Source organism: Erythrolamprus reginae, chromosome 2 (assembly GCF_031021105.1).
Source record: "Erythrolamprus reginae isolate rEryReg1 chromosome 2, rEryReg1.hap1, whole genome shotgun sequence".
Taxonomy (NCBI): Eukaryota; Metazoa; Chordata; class Lepidosauria; order Squamata; family Dipsadidae; genus Erythrolamprus; species Erythrolamprus reginae.
Window position 1 is genome coordinate 259,453,472 of NC_091951.1, and position 24,355 is coordinate 259,477,826.

General features: G+C 41.3%; 1 long non-coding RNA gene across 1 annotated transcript; it reads left to right on the forward strand.

Annotated features, from left to right (window-relative positions):
- The first annotated feature begins 3,808 nt into the window (after nucleotides 1-3,808).
- On the forward strand, nucleotides 3,809-23,781 carry LOC139158918 (uncharacterized). The gene is made up of 4 exons (XR_011557770.1): nucleotides 3,809-3,932; nucleotides 11,928-12,151; nucleotides 13,190-13,302; nucleotides 23,595-23,781. It is a non-coding gene; the product is annotated as an uncharacterized lncRNA (long non-coding RNA).
- Nucleotides 23,782-24,355: the final 574 nt, after the last annotated feature.

A 24,355-nucleotide genomic window follows, 5' to 3' on the forward strand; every position in this document is an offset into this window, starting at 1 on the left:
ACTGTGGATTTACAGTAAGTCCTTGACTTACAACTATTTGTTTAGTGGCCATTTCAGGTTACAACTGCACTGAAAAAAGTGACTGCTTTTCATACTTAGAAGTGTTGCAGCCTCCCCATAATCACATTATTGGTTCATATTTATGATGGTTACAGAGTTCCTCGGTCATAGAAACATAGAAAAATAGAAGACTGACAGCAGAAAAAGACCTCATGGTCCAACTAGTTTGCCCTTATACTATTTCCTGTATTTTATCTTAGCATGGATATATGTTTATGGAATTGGAAACATTATGCAATTGGATTACATGCAATATGTTTATGCAATTGGAAACATTAAACTGCAGTTTCCATTGCTTTGACCACTTATCTAGTAAAGCTAAATCATTTGCCATATTATAGACGCCTCCAGGAATATCAACCCTATTGCACACTTTAGAGTCATCGGCAAATAGGCACACCTTCTCTACCAAACCTTCCCCTATGTCATTCACAAACATATTAAAAAGAATAGGACCCAGAACAGACCCTTGTGGCACAACGCTTGTAACCAGTCTCTGCTCAGAATACTCATCATTAACAACAACCCTCTGATATCTACGCTTCAGCCAGCTGCAAATCTACTGAACTATCCAGGGATTAAGTCCAATCTTCACTAATTTATCTATCAGCTCGTTATGTGGAACTATATCAAAGGCTTTGCTGAAGTGCAGATAGGCAATATCTACGTCACCACCTTCATCCAACACCTTTGTGACATAATCAAAGAAATCAATGAGATTAGTCTGACATGATTTGCCTTCAGTAAAGCCATGCTGGTTTGGGTCCAATAGGTTATTGGTTTTTAGATGCTAATTTACCCTCTTTTTGAGTAGAGTCTCCATCATTTTAACTATAACTGATGTCAAGCTAACTGGCCTATAGTTACCAGCTTCTTCTCTATTGCCCTTCTTATGGATAGGCACAACACTGCCAATTCTCCAATAATCAGGAACATCTCCTGTTAAAAGGGATTGGTTAAACAAATCAGTCAGGGGTAGCAATGACAGATCAGAGTTTTTTAAGAACCCTGGGGTGGATGCCATCTGGACCCATTGCCTTATATATCTTTAATGCATGGAATGGCTGAAAATCCCCATTTTTTATTTTCTGACAAGCAAAGTGAATGGGCAAGCTAGAGATAGACTTACTTAATAAGCAGGTTAGAAACTTATCAACTGCATTGCACTGTTCTGATTCACTTAACAACTGTGGCAAGGAAGGTCATAAAATGGGGCAAAACTCACTTAATAAATGTCTCACTTAACAACAAAAATTTTGGGCTCAGTTGTGATCGTACATCAAGGACTACCTGTAAAAATTAATATAAAGTAAGAAAAAGAAAAGGTAAAGAAAGAAATCAAACAGAAAGTTGAAGAAAAGGAGGGGGAGATACAAAGAAATGCTTTGCAATCATCCTTACAGCAGTTAAACTGCTTTACAGCAGTTATAAATGTACTCCTTACTCTGTAACGAAATTCACCTTTCTATCCTATCCAATAATCAAAACCAATGGTAGGATTCAAATTGTTTTACTACCGGTCAGGGGTGAGTTCAGATTAGATTGCCCAAACCATTAGTCACTCGCTGGTGATGTAACTTTGGCATCCCAGATCCTGTTCTGTCGGTGCTGGTCTGAGTATGACACCATCTTTTTTTCTGAAATTTTGCCAAATTTTCCTGTGTTTGGATGGCTTCTCGTCATTATCTGCTTTGAAAAAAAACTCTCTCGCATGCCCCCAGGTTAATATGGATCTTTACTTCTTCACAGGAAGCACAGCTGATCAGCTCCACAGCTGTGTTTTGGGCTGAATCCACCTTCTGAGCATGCGTGGAAGTGAAAATGCAAGCCAATGGCAAAGATAAGTGGAACCCACTCCTGCTACCGTTTCTGTCAGTGTGGCTTAGTGGGCATGGCACGGGAAGGATACCGTAAAATCCCCATTTCTTCCCAATCAACTGGGACTTGGGGCCCGAGAATACAGTAGATGGGGGTGGGATCAGTCAGAGGTGGTATTTACCAAATTCTCCAAATTCTCAAAATTTCCACTATGAGTTCTCCAGAACTGGTCAGAACCTGCTGAATCCCACCTCTGATCCAAACCAATAAAGCATGCATTCATTTTTTGAGTATTTAAAACCTTGAACAGCTTGAACCTAGGATATGCAAGGGACTGTTAGGCATTTCGTATTTGATTGCCGTTTGTTCACTGGTGAATTTACTAAAGATTTTTTTTAAAAAAAATTGTCAAGAAAGCAGACTAGCATATGCCTACAATGCCTATTCTTGTTGAGTGAGTTGACAGTATTGTAACACTGTCAGATTGTGATTTTTAATATTGATTATGTTATTATATTTTTACCATGGGATTTGAAACTTATGTAAGCTGCCATGTTAAATACATAATGTATGTCTGTTAAGAACTGGCCGTTTCATTTTTATATTAAATCAATAAATAAAAGGCAGTCAAACTTTTTTTTCCTGGCTCATTCAAGCAATGCATTTGGCTATTCTCCAAAATAAATTTGTTTGCAAATCTCACTAAGCCTGTAAAGAGATTTTGAGTAACTGATTGCTTTAGCCCTTCTTTGCTCTCACCCAATCTACACGCTCACCGCTTAATGTACTATTGGAAATGGGGATACACAGAGGAAAATCTTGGCAGCATGATTAAGTCCCATTGACTTCAGTGGCACTGAATGTCAGCTAAATTAATCTAGATCTACCAGGTGTACTTCTCTAAATCTTTGTGTTTTAAGTATGTATGTATGTATGTATGTATGCATGTATATATCTGTCCTTGTGTTTCTGTACCATGTGGGTGTATACCCATCTATAAATATAACATGAATGTTTAAACTTTCTCTGCTTTAGACAAAACAGGAGATAGCACAATAGGAAACCTCATGTTAAGACACTAGAAAGAGTGCACAGAAGAGCAACAAAGATGATTTAGGGAACTGGAGGCTAAAACTTATAAAGAATGGTTGCTGGAATTGGATATGTCTAGGAAGAGAAGAATTAGGGGTGACATGATAGCAGTGTCCCAATATCTCAGGAGCTGCCACAAAGTAGAGGGAGTCAAACTATTCTCCAAAGTACCCGAAGGGAGGACAAAAACCAATGGTTGGAAACCAATCAAGGAGAAAATCAACCTAAGAACTAAGGAGAAATTTTACTAACAATTACAACAATTAATCAAAGGAACAATTTGCCCCCAGAAGTTGTAGGTGCTCCAACACTGGAGGTTTTAAGAACAGTCCCAACAACCATCTCTCTGAAATGTTATGGGGTTTCCTGCTTGAGCAGGGGGTTGGATTAGAAGACCTCCAAGGTCCCTTCCAACTCTGTTATTCTGTTAATCTAACTTTTAATTCCTCAGTTCTATGTTCAACCAGATGTATTAGTGATCACTGAAGTGTTAAATTATGATAATAGTTTGTTCTCCAAGGAGCCTTCTGTTAAATGCAATACCTTCCAGCTAGGTGTCCTCAAATTTTACATATTTAACATGGCAGTTTCATTTCACAAAATCCACACAGAATGCATGCTGAAATTTCAGCCCTGATTTTAATCCTTGAAATTGTTTAACCCCCCCCCCCTAATTTCTCACATTGGGTTATTATCCTATCTTTGTCAAAAACATATTTGCTTCAAAGTGGGTCGTACGTTTGCACAAAATTTTAAACATTTCTTGTCTTCTCTTTTGCAGAAGCTCAGGACCTAGAGGCAGTATCGAGTTCCTACGGAAAGGGGAGGGAACACCGTACCGGTAGTGGAAATGGAGTTGCCTACCCAGCTCTGGGTGACCAGTGGATGGGTGCACATATCAGAGCAAGATTTGGCTTTTGTCCATGTTCAGGAAGAAAAATTTTGCAAAAGAGAGGTTTTCGGTAAGTTCTTGCTTCCGGGCAATCTCCAAAATTGCCGGAATCTCGTGTGCCTATGTGTTTTCTCACTGTTGTGGTTGGCTCTGGCCCAGCTCCTGCCCCAGGGAATGTGGAGGTGGATTCAGGGGAAACTTCAACATGTCATAGGTCTGTTTTATTGCCGACAGAGTCAGGTAGTTCAGTTTCCTCGGACGAAGAAGAAGGTGGGAGTGACTTGGAAGAGAGGGGCTTGGCACACAGCCCAGGAAGCCAATCTCCATTATCTTCGGTCAATTCAGATGTGGAAGTCTTGGACCCACACAGGCGTAGAGTTATGCGTAGAAGAGACCAATTGAGGACATATTTAAGAGAGGCCACCTGTGTTTGGGTGGGGCTCCAGTAATTAGTGCTGCTGATATAAATAGCAGCGTGTAGGTTTGGCCATTGTGGAAGATTATCTGATCGTTGTTCTTCAGGACTGCCTTGCTGTTTCCTGACTTAGTTTGTTGATTTTTCACAACTTTGAAAACAAAGCAGAGCAAAGTGTGTGTGTGTTTCACTTTGTGGAAGAAGAAGGGCTATGACGTTTCTTCATAGCTGCAAGCTAAGTACTTAAGGACTGATTAAGGGAATTGTACAGACTACCAGGTTGTTTTGGGGTGAGTGCTCTTTGCAATACAAAAAGGGTGTTTGGTTTCTTTTGAATTTTTTGATAAAGAACATTGTTTTGAATTTTCAAATGTGTGTGTGTCTGAAATTTGTACCCTTGAATTTTCGGGAGGCTCATACCAGAGAGCCCAACAGAACACTCACTAGATTTGCTTCCTGCACATGCACATGTGAGGGAGATTTTCGGTAATTTTTTGCTTCCGTGCATGTGTGGAAATCTACAAAATCACCTGAATCTCAGGCGCCCGTGCATCTTTTCAATGGATTTGCTTCCTGCATATGCATAAAAGCCAAATCTCGCTCTGATGCATCTGAGTACCTGCCAGAGATGGGCGTGTGGCACCAATCACCCAGAGCTGCACGCACATCAGCACCAGTAGCGGCAGTAAGTTGGAACCCCCACCTGCCCAGTAGGCTTCAAATGTTAGCGTTATAAGCACATTGCATTCTATATGAAAATTGAACTAAAACTAGCTCAGAGGACAGTGCAAGTTCAAACCTTTTTCAGATCTTAAAGCATGGAGATTTTATATTTTCAGGGAAAACTGTCCACTCCCAAAGTTGTTTTTTGTTTGAAAAGGCAACTGGATTCCTGTTTTTCCTTGAAAATGTTTTGCTTGTCATCCAAGAAGCTACTTCAATTTTTTCAAAACTGAAGAAGCTTCTTGGATGAGAAGTGAAAAGTTTTCAAGGAGAAACAAAATCCAGTTGCCTTTTGAAAAAGCACCTTTGGGCCAACCATGCCCTGGGTGACTGAGAATCTCCAAAGATATCCACTGCCAAAGTGCATATTACTGTGAATAGTATTATGGGTAGAGACAGAGGCTGTCTTTCTCCTTCTCCTCCTTGTTCTTTTAAATGTTTTAAATGTCAATTAAGGTTATCTGGCAGTCCTCTTCATACACAGCATGAGCTCTTGTAAACTCAAACACAATTTGCAACCTACAGATAGTTCTCATTTGGTGATCTCAATTGGGATGTTCAAGTTCAAGTTTTATTGGATTTATATGCCACCCCTCTCCGAAAACTCGGGGCGGCTAACAACAATGATGAACAATATACAATAAAATCCACTACTAAAAGCAAATTAAAACCCCTTAATATATAAAAACCAAACATACCTACAAACATACCATGTATACAGTTGTAACGGCCTAGGGGGAGAAGAAGTCTTAATTCCCCCATGCCTGGCGACAGAGGTGGGTTTTAAGTAGCTTACGAAAGGCAAGGAGGGTGGGGGCAATTCTAATCTCTGGGAGGAGTTGGTTCCAGAAGGCCGGGGCCGCCACAGAGAAGGCTCTTCCCCTGGGTCCCGCCAAGTGGCATTGTTTAGTTGACGGGACCCGGAGAAGACCCACTCTGTGGGACCTAACTGGCCGCTGGGATTCGTGCGGCAGAAGGTGGTCCCTGAGGTAAACTAGTCCGGTGCCATGAAGGGCTTTATAGGTCATAACCAACACTTTGAATTGTGACCGGAAACTGATCGGCAACCAATGCAGACTGCGGAGTGTTGGTGTGACATGGGCATATTTAGGGAAGCCCATGATTGCTCTCGCAGCTGCATTCTGCATGATCTGAAGTTTCTGAACACTTTCAAAGGTAGCCCCATGTAGAGAGCGTTACAGTTGTCCAGCCTCGAGGTGATGAGGGCATGAGTGACTGCGAGCAGTGACTCCCGGTCCAGATAGGGCCGCAACTGATGCACCAGGCGAACCTGGGCAAACGCCCCCCTCGCCACAGCTGAAAGATGTTTCTCTAATGTGAGCTGTGGATCGAGGAGGACGCCCAAGTTGCGAACCCTCTCTGAGGGGGTCAATGATTCTCCCCCCAGGGTAATGGATGGACAGATGGAATTGTCCTTGGGTGGCAAGACCCACAGCCACTCCGTCTTATCAGGGTTGAGTTTGAGTTTGTTGACACCCATCCAGGCCCCAACAGCCTCCAGGCACCGGCACATCACTTCCATGTTACTTTTGTGTGACATTATGTTTGTTTGTTTGTTTGTCTGTCTGTCTGTCTGTCTGTCTGTCTGTCTGTCTGTCTGTCTGTCGATCGATCTATCTATCTATCTATCTATCTATCTATCTATCTATCTATCTATCTATCTATTCGCTCGGATCCGGGCCGATCTCGACTCCAATTGTATAACAGAGTCGACTGACAATGAGTCAGTCGAGGTGACTGGGGCACGTACTTGTCCACCTGTCTGGGAAGAGTTTGATCTGGTGACACCTGATGAAGTGGACAAGGCCATCGGAGCTGTGAGTTCCGCCACCTGTTTACTGGATCCGTGTCCCTCCTGGTTGGTTTCGGCCAGCAGGGAGGTGACACGGAGCTGGGCCCAGGAGATTACCAACGCTTCCTTGGGGAGGGGAGTTTTTCCATCACTCTATAAAGAAGCGCTTGTGCGCCCCCTCCTCAAGAAGCCCTCCCTGGACCCAGCCGTACTTAACAACTATCGTCCAGTCTCCAACCTTCCCTTTATGGGGAAGGTTGTCGAGAAGGTGGTGGCACTCCAGCTCCAGCGGTCCTTGGAAGAAGCCGATTATCTAGGTCCCCGGCAGTCGGGTTTCAGGGCCGGTTACAGCACGGAAACCGCTTTGGTCGCGTTGATGGATGATCTCTGGCGGGCCCGGGACAGGGGTTTATCCTCTGTCCTGGTGCTCCTTGACCTCTCAGCGGCTTTCGATACCATCGACCATGGTATCCTTCTGCACCGGCTGGAGGGGTTGGGAGTGGGAGGCACTGTCCTTCAGTGGTTCTCCTCCTACCTCTCTGGCCGGTCGCAGTCGGTGTTAGTGGGGGGCCAGAGGTCGACTCCTAGGTTTCTCCCTTGTGGGGTGCCTCAGGGGTCGGTCCTCTCCCCCCTACTATTCAACATCTACATGAAACCGCTGGGCGAGATCATCCAAGGACATGGGGTGAGGTATCATCAATATGCGGATGATACCCAGCTTTACATCTCCACCCCATGCCCAGTCAACGAAGCGGTGGAAGTGATGTGCCGGTGCCTGGAGGCTGTTGGGGCCTGGATGGGTGTCAACAGACTCAAGCTCAACCCGGATAAGACGGAGTGGCTGTGGGTTCTGCCTCCCAAGGACAATCCCATCTGTCCGTCCATCACCCTGGGGGGGGAATTATTGACCCCCTCAGAGAGGGTCCGCAACTTGGGCGTCCTCCTCGATCCACAGCTCACATTAGAACAACATCTCTCAGCTGTGGCGAGGGGGGCGTTTGCCCAGGTTCGCCTGGTGCACCAGTTGCGGCCCTATCTGGACCGGGACTCATTGCTCACAGTCACTCATGCCCTCATCACCTCGAGGTTCGACTACTGTAATGCTCTCTACATGGGGCTACCTTTGAAAAGTGTTCGGAAACTTCAGATCGTGCAAAATGCAGCTGCGAGAGCAGTCATGGGCCTACCCAGGTATGCCCATGTTTCACCATCACTCCGCAGTCTGCATTGGTTGCCGATCAATTTCCGGTCACAATTCAAAGTGTTGGTTATGACCTTTAAAGCCCTTCATGGCATCGGACCAGAATATCTCCGAGACCGTCTCCTGCCGCACGAATCCCAGCGACCGATTAGGTCCCACAGAGTGGGCCTTCTCCGGGTCCCGTCAACTAAACAATGTCGGTTGGCGGGCCCCAGGGGAAGAGCCTTCTCTGTGGCGGCACCGACTCTCTGGAACCAACTCCCCCCGGAGATTAGAACTGCCCCTACTCTTCCTGCCTTCCGTAAACTCCTTAAAACCCACCTTTGCCGTCAGGCATGGGGGAACTGAAACATCTCCCCTGGGCACGTTTAATTTATGCATGGTATGTCTGTGTGTGTGACTGTTAGCATATGGGGTTTTTTAAATATTTAAATATTTTAAATTATCTGATTGCTTATGATTTGTTTTTTACATGTTGTGAGCCGCCCCGAGTCTTCGGAGAGGGGCGGCATACAAATCTAAGTAATAAATAAATAATAAATAAATAAATATTCAACCTCTATGTCATTAATCAACTTTTTTCATTAATCAACTTTTAACCATCCTGACTACTACTGTCTCTACCTACCATTAAGCGTACATATCAAAAATTGTATTCCAGCCGCCTACAACTGTCTAATAAGCAAAACCTGCCCATTGTAAATGGGGGACTGCCATGCAATATGGGGGATTTCCCCTCCTCCTTTCTAATGCTATTTAGTAATTGCATAAGGCGATTTTTGAGAGCTATGAATGTTGGGTCGCTCTCCCCCAAGCCTGTTGAGATTTTGAAAGAGTTTGATTTTCCCCATTGGTTTCTGCATTAGCCATATACTTCACAGTTTGAATCTCCAAGCCCCGACAGCTTACTATGCAGTTTGTCTAGGCATAAGCAACACCTTTCTAATTATATGCAAACACCAAGCAAACTATTCCAAGCCGAGTTGAAAAGAAACCAATCATACCCTACTTAACCCTGCTGCTGGGGAGAGCCGAGTTACAAATGAAGTGAAATGAATATAAAAATTATGTTTTGTTTGATAGTGTTGCAGCTAGGAATTAATACTAATATGCAAATTCCTCCCTTTATAGCACCATTGATGAAAAGGAGGTCGAGAGGGAGAGATCCAATGTTTTTTTCCTTAAAAGGAAGATTTAGGGATGGCTGCCTTTCAGTAATTAAGCTTAGTGTTTCTGGTGTTTGGGGACTTGTTTGTTGGTAATATAACTTAAGATTAAACCGAGAAAAACAGAGGTGACACCAGTATCAGGTTGCTACCAGGTACAGGCCACACTACGCACCAGTAGCAAAAATGGAGCTGCGCATGCAGCCGGCGTGAACGCGTGCACATGCCCCAGCAAGATTTTGTTCTGCGTAAGCACAGGAATCAAAATATCACGAGGGGATGCATGCTAGAGATTTTAGCCATGCGCAGAAGCAAAAAATCACTGAAATCTCATACATGCATGTGTCCTCCCATGAGATTTCCTTCCTGCACATGCACAGAAGCAAAATCTCACTGCACGCCGGCGACATGGAGCTATGCGCGCATTGCACTGGTAGTCGCAGTAAGTAGCAACCCCTGCCTGGGTGACACTAAATGTCTATGGAGATTCATCCAGGCGGTGGTTGTGCCAAAAGTGCTTTTCAAAAGGCAACGGGACTTTCCTGGGTTTTCTTTGAAGACGTTTTGCTTCTCATCCAAGAAGCTTCATCTGTTCTGGAAGAAGAATCTCTGAAGATAGAAAGTCCAGTTGCCTTTGAAAAAGCAATAGAACCAGAGAAGCAACATGTCTTCAAAACAAAGAAAGTCCAGGTGCCTTTCGAAAAAGCACTTTTGGGACAAGAAGTGACACTAGTTAAGCATATAAGTGGTATGAGGTTGAGGGCATCAAGCCAATGGCTGAAATGTTTTCCTTGGCTTCTGATATGCATGTATTTATTCATTTAGTGTATGGCAAATACACTTATAGTAGTTCAAATGTTCATTCAAGGACAGGGTGGTTTATTTATTTATTTATTTATTTTGTTTATTTATTTATTTTATTTATTTTGTCCAATACACAATGAGGGTTTTAGTGGGTATATATCTATATACACATAGTAAAATACATGATGAAGGTTATAGAGGAGATACTCATAGTAAAATATATCTAAGAAATAATAGAAAAGAAGGTATAGTAATAGAACATATCAATGAAAGAATAGAAGAGATATAGGAATAGAAGACAGGTATAGGAGATATAGGAGAGCAATAGGACAGGGGACGGAAGGCACTCTAGTGCACTTGTACTCGCCCCTTACTGACCTCTTAGGAATCTGGATAAGTCAACCGTAGATAATCTAAGGGTAAAGTGTTGGGGGTTTGGGGATGACACTATGGAGTCCGGTAATGAGTTCCACGCTTCGACAACTTGGTTACTGAAGTCATATTTTTTTATGTTGAAAAAATCAATCATTGGGCTGGTGTAAGCTCTTGATGGACATTTGGATAGCATGTGATGGACATTTTGTCAAGGACTATCATACTGAGGGGTGATACAAGACCCCACTTAAACAATGAGTCTGATATGCAAAAGCTTCCATTACTACAAAGCTCACGATAAATGCTATTCTGTTCTTTCCTCTGAAATCTGAAACAGTCAGTTTAAGAAAATTGTATTTTTAGTGATACATAACAGTAACTCCCACTTCTCTCCTTCCTCCATCCTATTACTCATTTCCTTCGCAGTCTTCTCACTTCCTTCGGAAATTTGTGGAGGAAGTCAGTGTTAGGGTAGGAGGGGGAAGAAACAGGATAATATCAACTCCTTTCACTGCTTCTCAGCTGCTAAAAATAAGGTGCAATTTCCAGTTAGTAGCATGCAGAGGTTGGTTAGAAAATTATTCAGTGCTTCATTCTAATGAAAATTTATCCAATTCACACTTCCCAAACTGATAGTGAACAGAAAAGCATCTTTATTATATCACACTTCTCCAAATTTTGTCATGATGTCTTCCAATTTTTTTTTTGCAAAGGATACAAAACATCTATAATGTGAGAAAATATACAAAAGCATACTAATTGGGAGAAACAAACAAAATTATGAATAAAATTTTACTTCGGCAAATACAGAATACATGCACACATGCTCATTCCTTTGGGTTCAAAGAGGACACTTTGATGTTATTCAGTCCATCAGTGAACAAGGACATGGCTCTGCAGTCCCAATTTAGAAGCACCAAGTCTAGCACAGTGGGAACGCTGGAATGCCATTGTTGTATACTTGTGTGCGTTCTTCACTAGGCCACTCATGGTTTTCTATGTTTTTTGTGGCACCTCTTTTCAAAATTAATGGAAGCATCATAGAATAGGCCTTGCCAGAAGATTCTGTCAGCAACTGCAGCTTCTAGTTCCCTTGGCTACATGTCAGGATAGAAACATAGAAACATAGAAACATAGAAGACTGACGGCAGAAAAAGACCTCATGGTCCATCTAGTCTGCCCTTATACTATTTTCTATATTTTATCTTAGGATGGATATATGTTTATCCCAGGCATGTTTAAATTCAGTTACTGTGGATTTACCAACCACGTCTGCTGGAAGTTTGTTCCAAGGATCTACTACTCTTTCAGTAAAATAATATTTTCTCATGTTGCCTTTGATCTTTCCCCCAACTAACTTCAGATTGTGTCCCCTTGTTCTTGTGTTCACTTTCCTATTAAAAACACTTCCCTCCTGAACCCTATTTAACCCTTTAACATATTTAAATGTTTCGGTCATGTCCCCCCTTTTCCTTCTGTCCTCCAGACTATACAGATTGAGTTCATTAAGTCTTTCCTGATACGTTTTATACTTAAGGATGATGTAGGATTTCTTTCTTTCCTCGTAGCGTTTGTGTAATCAAACTCAACGTCTCTTCCTGGACTCTGGTATAATACAATGCATCTAGCAAGGCATAAGGAAGTCATGTATTTTGCTATCATGTCCCATCTGATTATGAGGGAATCAACAGTGGTGGAGATCATCCAATCCAAGATCTCCAGATTAGAAACCCGGTCTTGCCCATGAATGTCAAGGATGGAGGGGAGAACATCCATATGAAATTTCTCCAAGGTTTGTTTGTTTGCTTGTTTATCTTTAGTACACATCCAGGACTCACATTCATATAGGGGAGAAGTGATAACTACAGTTCTATAGACTTTTAGCTTTGTGGAGATGTTGTGTTGATTGAGCACTCTAATATGCCACTGCCCCTGTGCTTGCCTGGCCTTGTGAATCCTGGAGTCAATGACTTTGTCCAAAGATCCATCACTCAAGAAGATGTGTCCCAAGTATTTGAAGCTGTTTACATTTGTCAGCTGGGTGTCATCAACACTTGGTTCTACAAGCTTGGTATTTGGCACAAGCTGGTAACTGCTGACAGGTCAGGAGCTTCTGAAAATCTGTTCAGCATCAACCGATTGCTGTGTAGTGTCACAAGTGCATAATCATCAGAAAAGAAGGTTTCTTGAATGACTATATTGAGAAACTTTGTCCGTGCATTCAAGCATCGAAGATCAAAGAGAGAGAGATATCCAAATTAATTTAAAATAAATACACAACTGCAAAAAAGGAAAAAATGAGTAAAATCCATGATGAAAAGCATCCATCTATGCTAAATTAGCAAGATAGATTAAACCATGTAATTTTAGTTATAGTGTTTTTCTAATCATGAATTTTAGACATCGTAAGCAATGGGTCTGCAGGGTAATACCTTAATTGAAGCCATACATTCCATAAATGCCTATTAATAATAGGGAAGTCCCACCAATTCCATTGGAATTTGATGCTCAGTAAAAAGCCAGACCATCTGACTTCAAGAACTGTCTTCATGAATTAGTTATGTAAGTACTAACATGATCAATAGTGGTAACTTCATAATCTTTGATACTCCTATCATCACTTATTCAAACAACTTCTCCTAGAGAGGATTTCCTTTAATGATATGAGCTCTTCATACAGTTTAGGGATTTGATTAAACTTTTCCCAATAAGTGATTTTTTCCATGTCAGTGACTATGGAGAGCTTGGTAATCAATGATGAATAAAACAATACTTAAATTTGGGAATGTGAGGGTTGAACTAAATATATGCCCCTTTACTTCCTCTGTAGATCTTCTCATCATAGAACTGATATACGCACGAGAGTCAGTTATTTTTAATAATCTTGTGTGCAAGTAGCCAACTTCTACAACCATAGGGTAACTTAATGGGATTAAATACAAAGTAAGTATACTATTTAAAATGCTATGTAAGTTGAATATGTCCCATTAGAAAATATCGTGACCTAAATATGACTCTTTACTAAGATTTACTCAGGCACACGTGTTCAAGTACTGAATATCTATACAGAAATCTGAAATCAATATTGAAAAACAATTAATTGATTAATTTGACTCACAAGCTATATAACCGGACCTTCAAAATGCAATGTACCCTAGAAATGCATTATATAGCGTAGTGATGGTGAACCTTTTTTTGCTCAGGTACCAAAAGCCCATTTCCAGCTTCCAGTGGTCTTTGTAGGCCTGTTTTTCACCCTTCCCAGGCTCCAGAGGATGAAAATGCCCTCTGCATGATGCCTGTCCAGGGAAGGGATTAATGGGGGGAGGCAAAGAAAGTCTGTGCGCCCTTTCAGATGGGAGGGGGGAAGAATTGTGTGAGACCAGAGGCTCCTAGAGCCTCTGCATGAGACCTGTCCGGGGAAGGGATTAAAAGGGGGGGGGCAAAGAAAGTCTGTGTGACCTTTCAGATGAGAGGAGGGAAGAATTGAGAGCCCTCAAAGTTGCAGCTGATGAAAAAGGTGGTGCCAGTCCTCTTGTAAGCTTACTTGGACACAGGTAAAGAAGAAGAGATGCTGACATTTTTATTCCACCCCCACAAGAGAACCTTCGCTTCCCTTCCATGTCCCCCATTCCAAGAGCTTCCAACTTTGCCCTGTTGATGCCGCTGCTCTTCACCCCTCCCTCCTCCAGCCATTTCTGCCCCGCCCAATGGCTGCAACCCCAAAGGGAGAGAAATCCACTCCTGGAGCCCTGTGGTGGCCGATCCGCCCCTCCCAAAAATGGCTTCCTTGCGCCCACCAGCCCTGCCCACCTCACTTGCATACTGTGCTGAGGGGAGGGGCCAAAGGCAGATGCCTCCCCCCAGAAGACCCCTGGAGTATGGTGACCAGACATCCTCTTTTTAAAAAATTGGGACTTTTCAAAAACGCTGCGGGATGCGGGACAAATTGCTCAAAAGCGGGATTGTCCCACCAAAAGCAGGATGTCTGGTCACCTTAAGATAGGAGCACATCATGAGAACAATTTGTAGATTCCTACTGATTAGGTATTGGAGAAGGCCCACTACAACTTTTATGAATGTGGTGCTGCAGTAATGAGCTTTCCCTTGTTTGACTAGAAATAAAAGCCTATCTAGATTTAATGAGAATGATTAAGAAGGCCATAGCCATATCTGCTTCTACCAAGATTTTGTGTCTACTCTTACCACCAACAGTGGGGTATTATCTATTGTCATGTAAAATATCAGCCAGTGAGAAAGGATGTCCCTTTTTCCAATTAAGATCTTTCCCAAAGGTATGATTACAAAAATCATTCTGCATGTGGTAGATATGGAATATTTTCTGATTCACTTCCTGTGCAGAAAGAATATTTTTTAATGAGAATTCTCTTCTCTCCACCCACTCTTTGAGGGCCAGCGGGCTTGGCAATATGCATTTTGTCCCAAATTTAATAATGATGTGGGGAGATGCTTTTGGGGTTGTGTGGAAATTGTAGATCATCTCCATATACACAGATTAGCAACTCTGAATTTGTTGTAGCAACACACATAGTACTGGAAACCACGTTTTAATGCTCTTCCCATCCTCACCCTGGGTGTTTTTGACTGGGCATTATTTGGGATTGAGAAAGGGGGAATAAATGTTTCAGAGAACCATAACCAGTGCCAAAATGGGTATCCTTATAAATCTTTTAAACAAATAAATCCTTTACTTAAGAATGGATGATCCCCATGACAAATGCATCTCCTGCTGGGACCATTCCCAATTTTATTGTGGTATGCTTGTAATTAAAGAAAAACCTTGAAATTTGATGTTTTCCAAGAAACCGAATGAGCTGTGAGCTTGATAAAAAGCCAAAAGGAAGCAGTAGGGCAAGAGTTGCCAATCCTTGATTTACAACCTGGTGTTAAGGTGGCTGTTAAATGGAAGGAAATAAAAAGTAATTTAATTAATTAATTAATTCAACAACTTATTGAATTTGACATGTAGCGAAAGCAAGCATATTACAAAAACAGGAGAAAAAAACTAAATAATTTACAGAGAAAATATTAAATGAGCGGATGCCTGCAATTTTGCAGTTCAAATCTTGCCAGGCTCAAGGTTATCAGCTTTCTAGCCTTCCGAGGTGGGTAAAATGAGGAGCCAAATTGTTGGGGGCAAGATGCTGACTTTGTAAACCGCGTAGAGAGGGCTGTAAAGTGGTACATAAATCTAAGTGCTATTGCTATTAAAGGTTGGTGAGCAATAGGAACAAGTAGGATAAAATAGCAGAGCAAAGGAACAAATCATTTGAGCCACAGAATTTCCATTGTATCTTTGGGATGGTCTTTCAGTTTGTTTTGTAGGTAGAAGTAAGGTGCTATTTCTTAAATATTTTTCAAACGAATATAAGAGCCATTCTTTCATCACTACTTAATTGTTTTAAATTATATTCTATTTTAAATATCATGCCTGAGCCAGAAGGGTTTTGCTCTTAGAAAGGATGGTGATCCCATAGCTTGTTTCCAACTTCTATGTATCAGCCGATTACATTTTCTTTTTCTTTTTCTTCCATTCCTGCATCCTATCCTTACGGCAAAGGAGATAAGGCTTCAAAAAAGTAACACAAGAGTAAACAAAGAGCAAGGTTAAAATGGAATTTCAAATTGGCCCAAAGAAGTTAAAAGGAGAACATATTTTAAATAAAATATAGGTCAGACTTCATCTGCGCAAGAATCAGCAATGTAGAAATGACATTGAAGGAAGCTTGATTTGATTTGCTAGAGGCAATAGGTTGCACAGCAGTGGATTATTCATTTCATTTGAAGCTCTGAATGTTCTGGAGATGTCCCCCTAGGAATGTTTTAAGAAACAGAAAGTGATTCACTTAAAGTCACAAAGAGCTGGTTTTGGAGTCAAATCAGGCTGCGTGAGATAGTTCTCCAGCATGATTAAATATGGATAAACATTTACCTTTGATTTCTGGGGTTGACAGCTTTGCAGAACTTGCTGATCAACAGATATTTTTACAAGGTCGGCTTCCTTGCAAAGTATCATTATAATCTTGATTGTGTGGTTCCATAAATTGTGACTTATACAATTTATAAGGTTGTGTAAGGTTTACTTTCAAAGGAGAGGGGAAGATGAAAAATATTTGTTTGGTGGTAACTCTAAACCAAGGAAAATGAACCTGCTGTTGGAGGCTTGGAGTTCATTTTTGGCTTCACGCTGGTTTCTTAAGTGACATAGCAGTACACGCTTCCCTTACATCATGTTGGGGAACAGTCCAAGGTTACAATAAGGATATATAATTATTCATTCTCCTTTCCTGAACATATAACACAGCTCACCAGTCAAACCAATTCTGAAGTCAAAATCAAGCTGCCTCACATTGTAGACGTAGAATGTCCTGATTTTCATATAATGTTGATTCTGAAACAAAACCTCTCTATTTTTATTTCTCTCTTTCTCTCTTTCTCTCTCTCTCTCTCTTCTTTCTCTTCACTCTTTCTCTCTTTCTCTCTTCTCGCTCTCTCTCTTTCTCTCTTTCTTCTCTTTCTCTCTTTCTTCTTTCTCTCTTCTCTCTTTCTCTCTCTTTTCTCTCTCTTCCTCTTTCTCTCTTTCTCTCTTTCTCTCTTCTCTCTTTCTCTCTTTCTCTCTTTCTCTCTTTCTCTCTTTCTCTCTTTCTCCTCCTTTCTCCTCTTTCCCTCTTCTCCTCTCTCTCTCTTTCTCTCTTTCTCTCTTTCTTCTTTCTTTCTTTCTTTTTTTCTATCTCCCTTCCTCCACCTTCCCTCCCCTACTCCCTCCCTCTTTCTTTCTTTCTTTCTTTCTTTCTTTCTTTCTTTCTTTCTTTCTTTCTTTCGTTCTTTCCTATTGGCCCCACCAGAAGTTGGAAAACAGGTCATTTCTACCCTCCACAGGGCCTCGGGGGGGGGGAGCTGTTTTCACTCTCCCCAGGCATTGAATTATGGGTGTGGGCAATCGCGCATGCATGATAGCATACATGCACGCTTTTTCAGCACCCGAAGAAAAAAAGGTTCGCCAGCACTGCCCTATGTTATTGAAGCTGTGTATAAGTTTCCGAGTCTAGTATTATTATTTTTTAAAAAAACACATTTCATTATTATTTACTAGCCTAGCTATTCTGTTCCTCCTTCTCCTTTAAATAGAGGTCTTGTTGCACTGACAGGATATCCCAAAGGTGCTTTTTAAAGAGGCAACTGGACTTTCTGGTTAACCAGGAAGTCCAGTTATTCTTGAAAAAGCACCTTTGGGACAATCATGGCCCGGATGACGAAGAAACTCCATAGTCACTGACAGGATAGTAGGATCTGAAACATTATAAATTTAGTGTTATGGCAGGTTTATGTTTTTGTACAAACACTTTCTTTTGTTATTTTATTTTATTATTTCATTTCGCCATCTTTAAATAACTTAAGTAGCAAAACTTATCTAATTCTAGTTCTCTTCTTATTTTCTCACAACATTATTCCGGTGAGGTTGGTTGGACAGAGGAAAATGGGGGAGCGGGAGGCACACTGAATGTTTCCTTCTTGCTTTGTTTCAAAGGTTTTGTTTTGAAATCAACATTATATAAAAATCAGGATATTCTGTGTCTTTAATGAGAGGCAGCTGGGGTCTGACTTCACCTGGATTAAACCAGCAAGGCTGAAAAAAACATTGACTGGAAAATAGAATGATTGTATCCAAATGACAGAAACTCACATTGTTCTGTTTTTATGCCATGTGGAAATCCCAAAAGCAGGGGTGAAATGCTCCCAGCTCACTCTTGCCTGTCAGTTGTTGGAGAGCTGGTCGTGAAGGCAGTGCGAGGCTCCACCTACCCACCCGCATGCTGCCATTTGGGTTCTTTTACCCTTGGGTGCTGTGCATGCATTAAAAGAACCCAAATGGCAGTATCCGGGCAGAAAGGCGGAGCCTCCTGCTGCCTTCACGACCAGCTCTTCTACGGCTGACAGGTACAAGTGAATTGGGAATCTGCTGCACAAATCCCAGCGACCAGTTAGGTCCCACAGAGTGGGTCTTCTCCGGGTCCCGTCAACTAAACAATGCCACTTGGTGGGACCCAGGGGAAGAGCCTTCTCTGTGGTGGCCCCGACCCTCTGGAACCAACTCCCCCCAGAGATTAGAATTGCCCCACCCTCCTTGCCTTTCGTAAGCTTCTTAAAACCCACCTCTGCCGCCAGGCATGGGGGAATTGAGATACTCTTTCCCACTAGGCCTTTACAATTTTATGCATGGTATGTCTGTATGTATGTTTGGTTGTTTTTTTTAATAATAATGGGTTTTTAATTGTTTTTAGTATTGGATTATTATTATATGCCATTTTATTATTGCTGTTAGCTGCCCCGAGTCTCCGGAGAGGGGCGGCATACAAATCCAATAAATCAAAAATCAAATCAAATCAAATTTCGCCCTCACCCAAAAGGAAATTGAATAGATGTAATGTAAGACTTTGGGATCAGGATTACTAAGCACTGGTATGACAGAAGAAAACTACCACAATTTAGTATGTTGCAGTGAATTTAGAGCGATTTTTTAAAAGGCAAGCAGGGGATATCTGTTTTAACTAACAAAGGAGAGTATTTGTCACATTTTACAGGTAAAAGTATATTTTTCCCAACTGAAATGGGAGCATGGGGTCACCCTGGATTGCAGCCTTCAGAAGAAAAGAATGAATAGGGGTTAAGAAAGATGCCTTTAAATGGTTTTAAGAATGAAAAAAAAACTATAGACAGAAAAATGTTTTCATAACAGCAACTGTGAGAAGAATAACCCAAACATTGCTTGGTTGATAGTAGATGCTGCATTCCTTCTAATTCAAAAACTGTGTAGTGCAAGATACTACAAAATAAAACCCAAGATTCTAAGATATATTGCCTTTTTTTCTTCCTGGCACAAATGAAAAAGATGGCCGGTGTGCACAGAATTATAAAATCCTGTTAAGCTACAGATGTGTCAAGTTCTGCCGCTCCCCAGCATCCTACGTACATAAATATTTGGATAGCAGGAAAACAGCCCCATCTCTCAAATACAAATAGTTATTTTAAAATCCAATAACGGCAGACGTTGCAAAAGAAAACACAAGCACAAAGAAATATGCTTGAACAGGAACTTTCAAGTACACCTTAGATTTGGTTTATTCAAAATTATGGACAGGCCTAGCGGTAAATTCTTTCAACTTTCTCAGTCTGGGAAGACAGAAGGCTTTCCTCCTTGCATTTTAGTCCATGCAAAGGAAATATAATTATCATCTGGTAATGCTTTGATTAGGATCACACAAGATGTTGAAAAACAACAGTTTCTTTAATAGCCATGTCACCAGTCTCTGACGAGATACGTAGCAAGGTGGAGTTAAAATGACTCCTTCTGCAGAATCTGCAAATGACCTTACTATCTGCAGTGGCTTTGGTCTGAGCCCTATCTCCCTTTCCAGGTCTCAGCTGTCTTCTTGCTCTAAATGTTGAGACGAGAGCAAATTGCCTTTGACTCTGAACAGAACAGATGTGTTGGTTTTCAACTCCCATTAGACCAGCTAACATAGCTAAGGGCAAGGGATGGTGGGAACAGCTGTGCCAAGCTTCAGGCCAGAACCAAACCAGCATTGAGTTAAATAACAGGAATCCTTCTCTAAGTATCTTATTGCTAAATGTAGATCGATGACTCTGTCCTTAAAGAGAGCTTATAAATGGTAGTGTTTGCTGTAGAATATATCTGTGCATCGAACTAAAGATATGGTAATCTACCAAGAGCCTAAAAATAGGAAAGCTCATCTTGTCTATCATGGTGCACATTTTCAGCCAGGTCTTCAGCGCTGAGGAATTCTTCTTTCTTAGATAGGTCAGAAAAAATTAGGTTATGCCATCTGAGCCATGTAAAGTGCTTTATTTTGCTTCTTATTTCTTCCTTTGCAGTTCTGCAATTCCCTCCCCATGTGGTCCCTGGCCACTTCCTCCCCACTGCTCATTTCTCCTTAGGCAATGGGGCTCCTGCCATCAATTCTTTAATACTGCTTCTATCATGGAGATTGGCTGTTTTTCCAAAGTCTCCAATGCTGAGCTGAGATATTCATTACTATGGATCATTCAGTTGGGCCAAACTCTCTGCCTTTCTATGGACCAGCCTTCTCCATGCCCCTGCCTTCCATCACCTCCTTCAGATCCATCATGATTATAAGTGTCATCCATTATAACAGGGTTCCCCAACTCCTGATCTGTAGATTACTGGTCTACACAAGTAGCAAGTAAGTGTGGGAAGCATGCATGGAATTAGACTGCACATGCGAAACCATCACCCTTCACATCATCCGCCATCATTGCTGGTTCCCAGAGCCGGAAAGGTAGTGTCCATCCAACAGGTGCTAAGGTGACCACTTCTCCTTTTTCCGCTGATCATTTCCAGCATGACTGACTTTTCAAGTGAGTTAGCTCGCATGATGGATGGGATATTAGATTACATAAATCAGATATGCTATACTTGTCCACAATTACCCTTTTTTTGTTTTTGCTATACATAATTCTAATTACTAGAATGCATTATTAATTGGATACCTAGAGTGTTGGTTTCAATATAACATTCCAGTGATTTTGATTCCTTTCCTTAGAAAATTCAATTCAATTCAATTCAATTTATTATATTTGTATGCCGCCCCTCTCCAAAGACTCGGGGTGGCTCACAACAATAATAAAAACAATATTCCAGCAAAAACAAATCTAATATTAAAAAGCACATAAAAACCTATCATATTTAAAAAGCAAACAACATATACATACCCAAACATAAATATAAAAAAGCCTGGGGGAAAGGTGTCTCAACTCCTCGATGCCTGGCGGTATAGATGGGTCTTGAGTAATTTACGAAAGACAAGGAGTGTGGGGGCAGTTCTAATCTCTGGGGGAGTTTATTCCAGAGGGCCGGGGCTGCCACAGAGAAGGCTCTTCCCCTGGGGCCCACCAAATGACATTGTTTGGTCGACGGGACCCGGAGAAGGCCAACTCTGTGGGACCTTATCGATCACTTGGATTCATGCGGTAGCAGGTGGTGCCGGAGGTACTCTGGTCCAATGCCATGCAGGGTGATGGAATTTAAAAAAAAAACAGATAAAACAGAATTAAGGTATATTTTTTTCTGGAGCAGAAAAATACAAATTGAAAAGGAATGAGGGGGGGGGGAGTTTTTCAGGAAGAAATGTGTTCTGTATTTGACAGATTTGTGAGCCAATTTGATACTTTCCTTCTGCAAAATAACTAGTCCATTTGGGATATGAACTGTATTTACCTAGCTGACAGCATTAATAGTTGGCCCATCAAAAAACCTTTCCAAAGATGGCTTATAATAACAAAGAGGTCTTTCCAAAGGGCTCCATCAATTTCAAGAACAGGTTTTACTCACTCTTGTTCAGAGAAAATGATGTCTTTGTTCCATTTCTTCCTCTTTCCCTCCCTCCTCCTGCAATAAAATTTGCTTTTCATTTCTTACATTCTGGCTGAAAAGCCTTTATGGTTTGCTGTTGACAACGTGACTCTTAAAAACAGAGATGGGTTTTTCTGCTGCTTTTCATCTAGAAACATAGGTGATAATTAATCTTCCCACATTCAAACATTGCAAACATATTTCAATTTCAAATGAGATAAAAACGGAACTAGAAACACCTACACTTACAATTGTAGACAGCTTTGTACCACACACAGTGTAACTGGCCTGAATTCATTTCCGAGTACTGACACGATCAGCCAGGAGTCTGCAGAATAAGGAATCAGAGCAATGTTATCTAACAGGCAATCTTGGCAACAATAGCTGGAGATTTAACGTGGAAGCTGCAGAGTTAGAAATGCACAATTGAAAGAAAGGGGAAGTGGCTAATATGATTATGCTTTCTGGAATAGTGAGCCCTCTCATTAATCGGCTTATGTAGTACCTGCAGTTAGGCTAAGGGATGATTGAGTTGTTAGCTTATTGGCTTATTTCATTTTTATCCTGAATTCTGTTTAGTTGAACTTTGAGGGTGACTTAAGATGAGCACAAATTAAAAAATAAAAACACCTTAGAGTGTACATCCTAAATCAACGCCTTTGTAAAATTGAGGTAGGGTGAAAAGGAAAAAGTCCTTGAGTAAGCTCATAGACTGATAGACTGTGTTGTTTCTCTGTGTTACATAGAAACATAGAAACATAGAAGTCTGATGGCAGAAAAAGACCTCATGGTCCATCTAGTCTGCCCTTATACTATTTTCTGTATTTTATCTTAGGATGGATATATGTTTATCCCAGGCATGTTTAAATTCAGTTACTATGGATTTATCTACCACGTCTGCTGGAAGTTTGTTCCAAGGATCTACTACTCTTTCAGTAAAATAATATTTTCTCATGTTGCTTTTGATCTTTCCCCCAACTAACTTCAGATTGTGTCCCCTTGTCCTTGTGTTCACTTTCCTATTAAAAACACTTCCCTCCTGGACCTTATTTAACCCTTTAATATATTTAAATGTTTCGATCATGTCCCCCCTTTTCCTTCTGTCCTCCAGACTATACAGATTGAGTTCATTAAGTCTTTCCTGATACGTTTTATGCTTAAGACCTTCCACCATTCTTGTAGCCCGTCTTTGGACACGTTCAATTTTGTCAATATCTTTTTGTAGGTGAGGTCTCCAGAACTGAACACAGTATTCCAAATGTGGTCTCACCAGCATTCTATATAGCGGGATCATAATCTCCCTCTTCCTGCTTGTTATACCTCTAGCTATGCAGCCAAGCATCCTACTTGCTTTCCCTACCGCCTGACTGCACTGTTCACCCATTTTGAGACTGTCAGAAATCACTACCCCTAAATCCTTTTCTTCTGAAGTATTTGCTGAAGTATTTGTTGTGTAATATATGTGGGTATATGCATAATTTTGTGTTTATTTACTTATTCTGTCCTTGTTATGTAGTGTATATTGGAGGTGGTGACTCTTTGAGAGCAGTATGCAATGAAAGTTCATTTTAATTTATGCTGATTAATGTACATTCAAAATGACAATAAATTATTCTATTCTATATTCTATTCTATTCTATTCTATTCTACTCTACTCTACTCTACTCTACTCTACTCTACTCTACTCTACTCTACTCTATTCTACTCTACCCTACCCTACTCTATTCTTCATTCTACAAAATTTGAGAAAAGACCTTATGCTGTATGCCAGATAAATAAGCTTTCAAAACCAGGAAAATGCTTAAAGATTTTTGTCCTGCAGATCTTGAAAAGAGAACAGAGAGAGACAAAGACCCAAGGAACACTGTTGTCAAAGCAAGAGGGTACACAGGAAGCTCCTTGGATACAGGTCTTGCCTGATTATGAAAAGTTGATCTTTTTCTATAGAATGTGTCTATTATTTCAAAGGTAAAATAAGATCCAAGTAGCCACTGCAACCATGTGATCAAAGTCCTACATTTTTCTTTCTTTTGTATTGAGAATGTAGCACATGACGTGGAAGAACAAGGGTGGGGATATGAGGACACAATATCTCCCTCTCTCTCTCTCTCTCTCTCTCTCCCCCTGTGTGTGTGTTGTGGTTAGCTCTGGCCCTGCTCCTGCCCCAAGGACTGTGGATGTGGGGGAGACATCCACATGCTGCAGGCCTGTTTTGCCCCCGGTGGAATCTGCTGATGAAGGCTCCTCTGACCAAGAAGACATGAGTGACAGGGAGGAGGAGAGTGTGACAGACAGCTCAGAAGGAGATCAATTATCTAGCTCCTCCTTGGATTCAGAACAAGAGTTAATGATACAGCCACGCATGCGGAGAGCGATGCATAGGCAACAACAACTGAGAGATTATTATCAAAGAAAATGAGGCCACCTGTGGTTGGGTGGGGCTGTGGTAATTAGTGAGGCTGCTATAAATAGCAGCCTGTGGGTTTGGCCATTGTGGAGGATTATCTGATCGTTGTGTTTCGTGACTTCTTTACTGACTTTGACTTTTTGTGTGCTGATTTTTCCCCGCTTTGAAACTAAACC